Raw genomic sequence first — 9,155 nt, 5'->3', positions numbered from 1 at the left:
TCTCTCTAACACAAACACACACACACACACACACACACACAAACTGGAGGCCTACCGTCTAAACGGAGAGAGTTCGTTGGCTATAATGCTAATGGTCCCCGATCGAATCTCAGTTGATGCAATAGCAAACTCAACTCAAAAACTGCAAACTGAATACTCACACCCTAAAAGTGACTCGAACCCATACTGCCAGGAGCAACGCAACTGGTATGTACAGGACGCCTTAATCCGCTTGTGTCCATTTTAAAAGAATATATTAGTGAATGTTTATTTATGTAAATTGATTGCAATATGTTTCATTCCAATCATACATATTCCAATCAATTTACATAAATTTAATTTAAAAGTATGATTCCAATCATACATATGTCAAGCGGATTAATGCATCGTGTACATGCCAGTTGCGTTGCTCCTGGCAGTATGGGTTCGAGTCACTTCTGGGGTGTGAGTTTTCAGTTGCATATTAAATAAGTTTTCAGTTGCATATTAAATAATAAATATTTATTTATTAAATTTAATTTATTTATTTATTAAAATAATTATTTAATAATTGAATAAAATATTAATTAAAAAAATGATTTATTTATTTTTTAAAATTAAATACTAAATAATAAATTAAATATTGATATATACTTGTGGGTCCAGGAGGCCATCTGTGTCCCCTCAGATGGTCTCCCTTATCACAGTTTGTGTCTATGGATGTGTGTCTGTGTGTGAGTGTGTATATCCCTGTGAGTGTCCGGGTGAATGTGAGTGCCCCTGTGAGTGTCCGGGTGAGTGTGTGTCCGGTTATACCTGTGGGTCCACGAGGCCATCTGTGTCCCCTCAGATGGTCTCCCTTATCACAGTCTATGGGTGTGTGTGAGTGTCCCTGTGAGTGTTCGGGTGAGGGTGTGTGAGTGTGTGAGTGTCCGGGTTTATGTGAGGTTTGGTTCCTGGAACAATCCTTCCTCCCCCCCTCCCCAAATCTCCTCCCTTATTCCCACCGTGGGTTCGAATCCCAGGTGATTAGACCTGCCCTAAGTCCATGGATCCAAGGTATCCATCCGTGGGCCCAACGGATTTCACCCCTTCCCCACTTTCCAAGGGCCAGGTCAATTCTAGCTATCCAGGGAACCTGTCGAAACAGAGGCAGCTACAGGAGGGGACACACAAATATTTGTGTCCTGCAGTTACACAACCGTTCCGACAGGCTCGATCGCAATCTATCCAGATGAGAACTCGTTCTCTTCCGACTAGACCACGCTGGAGTCGCTGTATGTCTCAAATTTGGTGCCTGTATTTATAGTTAGTATTTTTGGTGTATTAATTGATTTGTTTTAATTTTTTAATTACTTAGTTAGAGATTTAGGGAGTTGGGGGGGGAACGGGTTGCGTGTGTAGTGGATTGTCGAGATCGTGGTTGGTTAGTATTTATGTAGTTGTGTTCACCTAGTTGTGCTTGCGAGGGTTGAGCTCTCCTCTTTCGGCCCGCCTCTCAACTGTCAATCAATCAATTATTACTAACTAATAAAAATTATTCCACACACACACATCCAGGAAGCCGCCCGTAACAGCTGTCTAACGCCCAGGTACATATTTACTGCTAGGTAACAGGGGCATCAGAATGATAGAAACTCTGCTGATTTCCGTTTGTTCCATCACCGGGAAATGGCATGAGCTAGGATTACGAGTCGAGAGCGACGTCCACTCAGCTATAAAGCCCCCTAGTTTGTGTATTGGTGCAAAAGAGTATTTGGGAGAGGTTAATGGAAAGGAATGATGTTTGGTGGCCTTGAAGGCTTTGGAGTTGGCAGTTATGAATTTAAGTATTTATTTTTTTAAGATAGGATATATAAGCAAAAGACGTTGCGAGATATAGTAAGAAAAGTTTTTCTGACTGAGGTAAGGTACTGTCTGATTGACTTGTATGTTAGGAAAAAGAATACATATTAGAAACTTAGATGATCTTTTGAAATGTTTCTTAGCAAATAGTTGCAAATTTTTGTGTAAAAAGCATTTGGTTACCGTACCCTAAACAAACACACGTGAGCAAAATTAGTCCACGGGATTCAGAGAGAGTGAGCAGCGAAATAGTAACAAAAAATGTGACAATGAGGGGAAACTATGTCATTCAAACGTTAACCATATAAATTACAGTAACACTAACCGAGCGTCCACATACATATTCCAATCAATTTACATAAATAGACATTCACTAATATATTCCTTTAAAATGGACACATGCAGATAGTTACAGTACACATGTCATATCAATTACTGGTACACATAAACACTCATAGCTGGACGTGTCTGTCGATCTTGACAATAGTAGACATGTAATAAAAAATGTGACAATAATGGGAAATTATGTCATTCAATCGTATAAATTTTAACCATATAAATTACAGTAATACTAATTGCGGGCACACGTACATATGTCAATCAATTTACATAAACATTCACTAATGTGTACCTTTAAAATGGACACATACAGATAATTACCGTACACATGTCAGTTCAATTACAGGTACACATAAACACACATAGCTTCACGTGTCTGTCGGTCTTGACAATAGTACACATGGATACGCACACAAAACAGTCCATTATCAATTAACGTGTGTGTGTGTGTGTATTTATTTTCTCTTTGTATTTACTATATGTATCAGCAGAATCGAGTTATTAGCTCTTGGAACCCGCCTATCAAATATATGTATTTTTTTTTTTTTATATCTACTACATCTATTTCTCTCTAACACAAACACACACACACACACACACACACACAAACTGGAGGCCTACCGTCTAAACGGAGAGAGTTCGTTGGCTATAATGCTAATGGTCCCCGATCGAATCTCAGTTGATGCAATAGCAAACTCAACTCAAAAACTGCAAACTGAATACTCACACCCTAAAAGTGACTCGAACCCATACTGCCAGGAGCAACGCAACTGGTATGTACAGGACGCCTTAATCCGCTTGTGTCCATTTTAAAAGAATATATTAGTGAATGTTTATTTATGTAAATTGATTGCAATATGTTTCATTCCAATCATACATATTCCAATCAATTTACATAAATTTAATTTAAAAGTATGATTCCAATCTTGACATATGTCAAGCGGATTAATGCATCGTGTACATGCCAGTTGCGTTGCTCCTGGCAGTATGGGTTCGAGTCACTTCTGGGGTGTGAGTTTTCAGTTGCATATTAAATAAGTTTTCAGTTGCATATTAAATAATAAATATTTATTTATTAAATTTAATTTAATTTATTTTTATTAAAATAATTATTTAATAATTGAATAAAATATTAATTAAAAAAATGATTTATTTATTTTTTAAAATTAAATACTAAATAATAAATTAAATATTGATATATACTTGTGGGTCCAGGAGGCCATCTGTGTCCCCTCAGATGGTCTCCCTTATCACAGTTTGTGTCTATGGATGTGTGTCTGTGTGTGAGTGTGTATATCCCTGTGAGTGTCCGGGTGAATGTGAGTGCCCCTGTGAGTGTCCGGGTGAGTGTGTGTCCGGTTATACCTGTGGGTCCACGAGGCCATCTGTGTCCCCTCAGATGGTCTCCCTTATCACAGTCTATGGGTGTGTGTGAGTGTCCCTGTGAGTGTTCGGGTGAGGGTGTGTGAGTGTGTGAGTGTCCGGGTTTATGTGAGGTTTGGTTCCTGGAACAATCCTTCCTCCCCCCCTCCCCAAATCTCCTCCCTTATTCCCACCGTGGGTTCGAATCCCAGGTGATTAGACCTGCCCTAAGTCCATGGATCCAAGGTATCCATCCGTGGGCCCAACGGATTTCACCCCTTCCCCACTTTCCAAGGGCCAGGTCAATTCTAGCTATCCAGGGAACCTGTCGAAACAGAGGCAGCTACAGGAGGGGACACACAAATATTTGTGTCCTGCAGTTACACAACCGTTCCGACAGGCTCGATCGCAATCTATCCAGATGAGAACTCGTTCTCTTCCGACTAGACCACGCTGGAGTCGCTGTATGTCTCAAATTTGGTGCCTGTATTTATAGTTAGTATTTTTGGTGTATTAATTGATTTGTTTTAATTTTTTAATTACTTAGTTAGAGATTTAGGGAGTTGGGGGGGGGAACGGGTTGCGTGTGTAGTGGATTGTCGAGATCGTGGTTGGTTAGTATTTATGTAGTTGTGTTCACCTAGTTGTGCTTGCGAGGGTTGAGCTCTCCTCTTTCGGCCCGCCTCTCAACTGTCAATCAATCAATTATTACTAACTAATAAAAATTATTCCACACACACACATCCAGGAAGCCGCCCGTAACAGCTGTCTAACGCCCAGGTACATATTTACTGCTAGGTAACAGGGGCATCAGAATGATAGAAACTCTGCTGATTTCCGTTTGTTCCATCACCGGGAAATGGCATGAGCTAGGATTACGAGTCGAGAGCGACGTCCACTCAGCTATAAAGCCCCCTAGTTTGTGTATTGGTGCAAAAGAGTATTTGGGAGAGGTTAATGGAAAGGAATGATGTTTGGTGGCCTTGAAGGCTTTGGAGTTGGCAGTTATGAATTTAAGTATTTATTTTTTTAAGATAGGATATATAAGCAAAAGACGTTGCGAGATATAGTAAGAAAAGTTTTTCTGACTGAGGTAAGGTACTGTCTGATTGACTTGTATGTTAGGAAAAAGAATACATATTAGAAACTTAGATGATCTTTTGAAATGTTTCTTAGCAAATAGTTGCAAATTTTTGTGTAAAAAGCATTTGGTTACCGTACCCTAAACAAACACACGTGAGCAAAATTAGTCCACGGGATTCAGAGAGAGTGAGCAGCGAAATAGTAACAAAAAATGTGACAATGAGGGGAAACTATGTCATTCAAACGTTAACCATATAAATTACAGTAACACTAACCGAGCGTCCACATACATATTCCAATCAATTTACATAAATAGACATTCACTAATATATTCCTTTAAAATGGACACATGCAGATAGTTACAGTACACATGTCATATCAATTACTGGTACACATAAACACTCATAGCTGGACGTGTCTGTCGATCTTGACAATAGTAGACATGTAATAAAAAATGTGACAATAATGGGAAATTATGTCATTCAATCGTATAAATTTTAACCATATAAATTACAGTAATACTAATTGCGGGCACACGTACATATGTCAATCAATTTACATAAATAAACATTCACTAATGTGTACCTTTAAAATGGACACATACAGATAATTACCGTACACATGTCAGTTCAATTACAGGTACACATAAACACACATAGCTTCACGTGTCTGTCGGTCTTGACAATAGTACACATGGATACGCACACAAAACAGTCCATTATCAATTAACGTGTGTGTGTGTGTGTGTATTTATTTTCTCTTTGTATTTACTATATGTATCAGCAGAATCGAGTTATTAGCTCTTGGAACCCGCCTATCAAATATATGTATTTTTTTCTTTTTTATATCTACTACATCTATTTCTCTCTAACACAAACACACACACACACACACAAACTGGAGGCCTACCGTCTAAACGGAGAGAGTTCGTTGGCTATAATGCTAATGGTCCCCGATCGAATCTCAGTTGATGCAATAGCAAACTCAACTCAAAAACTGCAAACTGAATACTCACACCCTAAAAGTGACTCGAACCCATACTGCCAGGAGCAACGCAACTGGTATGTACAGGACGCCTTAATCCGCTTGTGTCCATTTTAAAAGAATATATTAGTGAATGTTTATTTATGTAAATTGATTGCAATATGTTTCATTCCAATCATACATATTCCAATCAATTTACATAAATTTAATTTAAAAGTATGATTCCAATCATTGACATATGTCAAGCGGATTAATGCATCGTGTACATGCCAGTTGCGTTGCTCCTGGCAGTATGGGTTCGAGTCACTTCTGGGGTGTGAGTTTTCAGTTGCATATTAAATAAGTTTTCAGTTGCATATTAAATAATAAATATTTATTTATTAAATTTAATTTATTATTTATTTATTAAAATAATTATTTAATAATTGAATAAAATATTAATTAAAAAAATGATTTATTTATTTTTTAAAATTAAATACTAAATAATAAATTAAATATTGATATATACTTGTGGGTCCAGGAGGCCATCTGTGTCCCCTCAGATGGTCTCCCTTATCACAGTTTGTGTCTATGGATGTGTGTCTGTGTGTGAGTGTGTATATCCCTGTGAGTGTCCGGGTGAATGTGAGTGCCCCTGTGAGTGTCCGGGTGAGTGTGTGTCCGGTTATACCTGTGGGTCCACGAGGCCATCTGTGTCCCCTCAGATGGTCTCCCTTATCACAGTCTATGGGTGTGTGTGAGTGTCCCTGTGAGTGTTCGGGTGAGGGTGTGTGAGTGTGTGAGTGTCCGGGTTTATGTGAGGTTTGGTTCCTGGAACAATCCTTCCTCCCCCCCTCCCCAAATCTCCTCCCTTATTCCCACCGTGGGTTCGAATCCCAGGTGATTAGACCTGCCCTAAGTCCATGGATCCAAGGTATCCATCCGTGGGCCCAACGGATTTCACCCCTTCCCCACTTTCCAAGGGCCAGGTCAATTCTAGCTATCCAGGGAACCTGTCGAAACAGAGGCAGCTACAGGAGGGGACACACAAATATTTGTGTCCTGCAGTTACACAACCGTTCCGACAGGCTCGATCGCAATCTATCCAGATGAGAACTCGTTCTCTTCCGACTAGACCACGCTGGAGTCGCTGTATGTCTCAAATTTGGTGCCTGTATTTATAGTTAGTATTTTTGGTGTATTAATTGATTTGTTTTAATTTTTTAATTACTTAGTTAGAGAGATTTAGGGAGTTGGGGGGGGGGGGGGAACGGGTTGCGTGTGTAGTGGATTGTCGAGATCGTGGTTGGTTAGTATTTATGTAGTTGTGTTCACCTAGTTGTGCTTGCGAGGGTTGAGCTCTCCTCTTTCGGCCCGCCTCTCAACTGTCAATCAATCAATTATTACTAACTAATAAAAATTATTCCACACACACACATCCAGGAAGCCGCCCGTAACAGCTGTCTAACGCCCAGGTACATATTTACTGCTAGGTAACAGGGGCATCAGAATGATAGAAACTCTGCTGATTTCCGTTTGTTCCATCACCGGGAAATGGCATGAGCTAGGATTACGAGTCGAGAGCGACGTCCACTCAGCTATAAAGCCCCCTAGTTTGTGTATTGGTGCAAAAGAGTATTTGGGAGAGGTTAATGGAAAGGAATGATGTTTGGTGGCCTTGAAGGCTTTGGAGTTGGCAGTTATGAATTTAAGTATTTATTTTTTTAAGATAGGATATATAAGCAAAAGACGTTGCGAGATATAGTAAGAAAAGTTTTTCTGACTGAGGTAAGGTACTGTCTGATTGACTTGTATGTTAGGAAAAAGAATACATATTAGAAACTTAGATGATCTTTTGAAATGTTTCTTAGCAAATAGTTGCAAATTTTTGTGTAAAAAGCATTTGGTTACCGTACCCTAAACAAACACACGTGAGCAAAATTAGTCCACGGGATTCAGAGAGAGTGAGCAGCGAAATAGTAACAAAAAATGTGACAATGAGGGGAAACTATGTCATTCAAACGTTAACCATATAAATTACAGTAACACTAACCGAGCGTCCACATACATATTCCAATCAATTTACATAAATAGACATTCACTAATATATTCCTTTAAAATGGACACATGCAGATAGTTACAGTACACATGTCATATCAATTACTGGTACACATAAACACTCATAGCTGGACGTGTCTGTCGATCTTGACAATAGTAGACATGTAATAAAAAATGTGACAATAATGGGAAATTATGTCATTCAATCGTATAAATTTTAACCATATAAATTACAGTAATACTAATTGCGGGCACACGTACATATGTCAATCAATTTACATAAATAAACATTCACTAATGTGTACCTTTAAAATGGACACATACAGATAATTACCGTACACATGTCAGTTCAATTACAGGTACACATAAACACACATAGCTTCACGTGTCTGTCGGTCTTGACAATAGTACACATGGATACGCACACAAAACAGTCCATTATCAATTAACGTGTGTGTGTGTGTGTGTATTTATTTTCTCTTTGTATTTACTATATGTATCAGCAGAATCGAGTTATTAGCTCTTGGAACCCGCCTATCAAATATATGTATTTTTTTCTTTTTTATATCTACTACATCTATTTCTCTCTAACACAAACACACACACACACACACACACACAAACTGGAGGCCTACCGTCTAAACGGAGAGAGTTCGTTGGCTATAATGCTAATGGTCCCCGATCGAATCTCAGTTGATGCAATAGCAAACTCAACTCAAAAACTGCAAACTGAATACTCACACCCTAAAAGTGACTCGAACCCATACTGCCAGGAGCAACGCAACTGGTATGTACAGGACGCCTTAATCCGCTTGTGTCCATTTTAAAAGAATATATTAGTGAATGTTTATTTATGTAAATTGATTGCAATATGTTTCATTCCAATCATACATATTCCAATCAATTTACATAAATTTAATTTAAAAGTATGATTCCAATCATACATATTCCAATCTTGACATATGTCAAGCGGATTAATGCATCGTGTACATGCCAGTTGCGTTGCTCCTGGCAGTATGGGTTCGAGTCACTTCTGGGGTGTGAGTTTTCAGTTGCATATTAAATAAGTTTTCAGTTGCATATTAAATAATAAATATTTATTTATTAAATTTAATTTATTTATTTATTAAAATAATTATTTAATAATTGAATAAAATATTAATTAAAAAAATGATTTATTTATTTTTTAAAATTAAATACTAAATAATAAATTAAATATTGATATATACTTGTGGGTCCAGGAGGCCATCTGTGTCCCCTCAGATGGTCTCCCTTATCACAGTTTGTGTCTATGGATGTGTGTCTGTGTGTGAGTGTGTATATCCCTGTGAGTGTCCGGGTGAATGTGAGTGCCCCTGTGAGTGTCCGGGTGAGTGTGTGTCCGGTTATACCTGTGGGTCCACGAGGCCATCTGTGTCCCCTCAGATGGTCTCCCTTATCACAGTCTATGGGTGTGTGTGAGTGTCCCTGTGAGTGTTCGGGTGAGGGTGTGTGAGTGTGTGAGTGTCCGGGTTTATGTGAGGTTA

Source organism: Procambarus clarkii, chromosome 49, assembly GCF_040958095.1.
Source record: "Procambarus clarkii isolate CNS0578487 chromosome 49, FALCON_Pclarkii_2.0, whole genome shotgun sequence".
Lineage (NCBI taxonomy): Eukaryota > Metazoa > Arthropoda > Malacostraca > Decapoda > Cambaridae > Procambarus > Procambarus clarkii.
Note: the sequence above shows the minus strand (reverse complement) of the source record.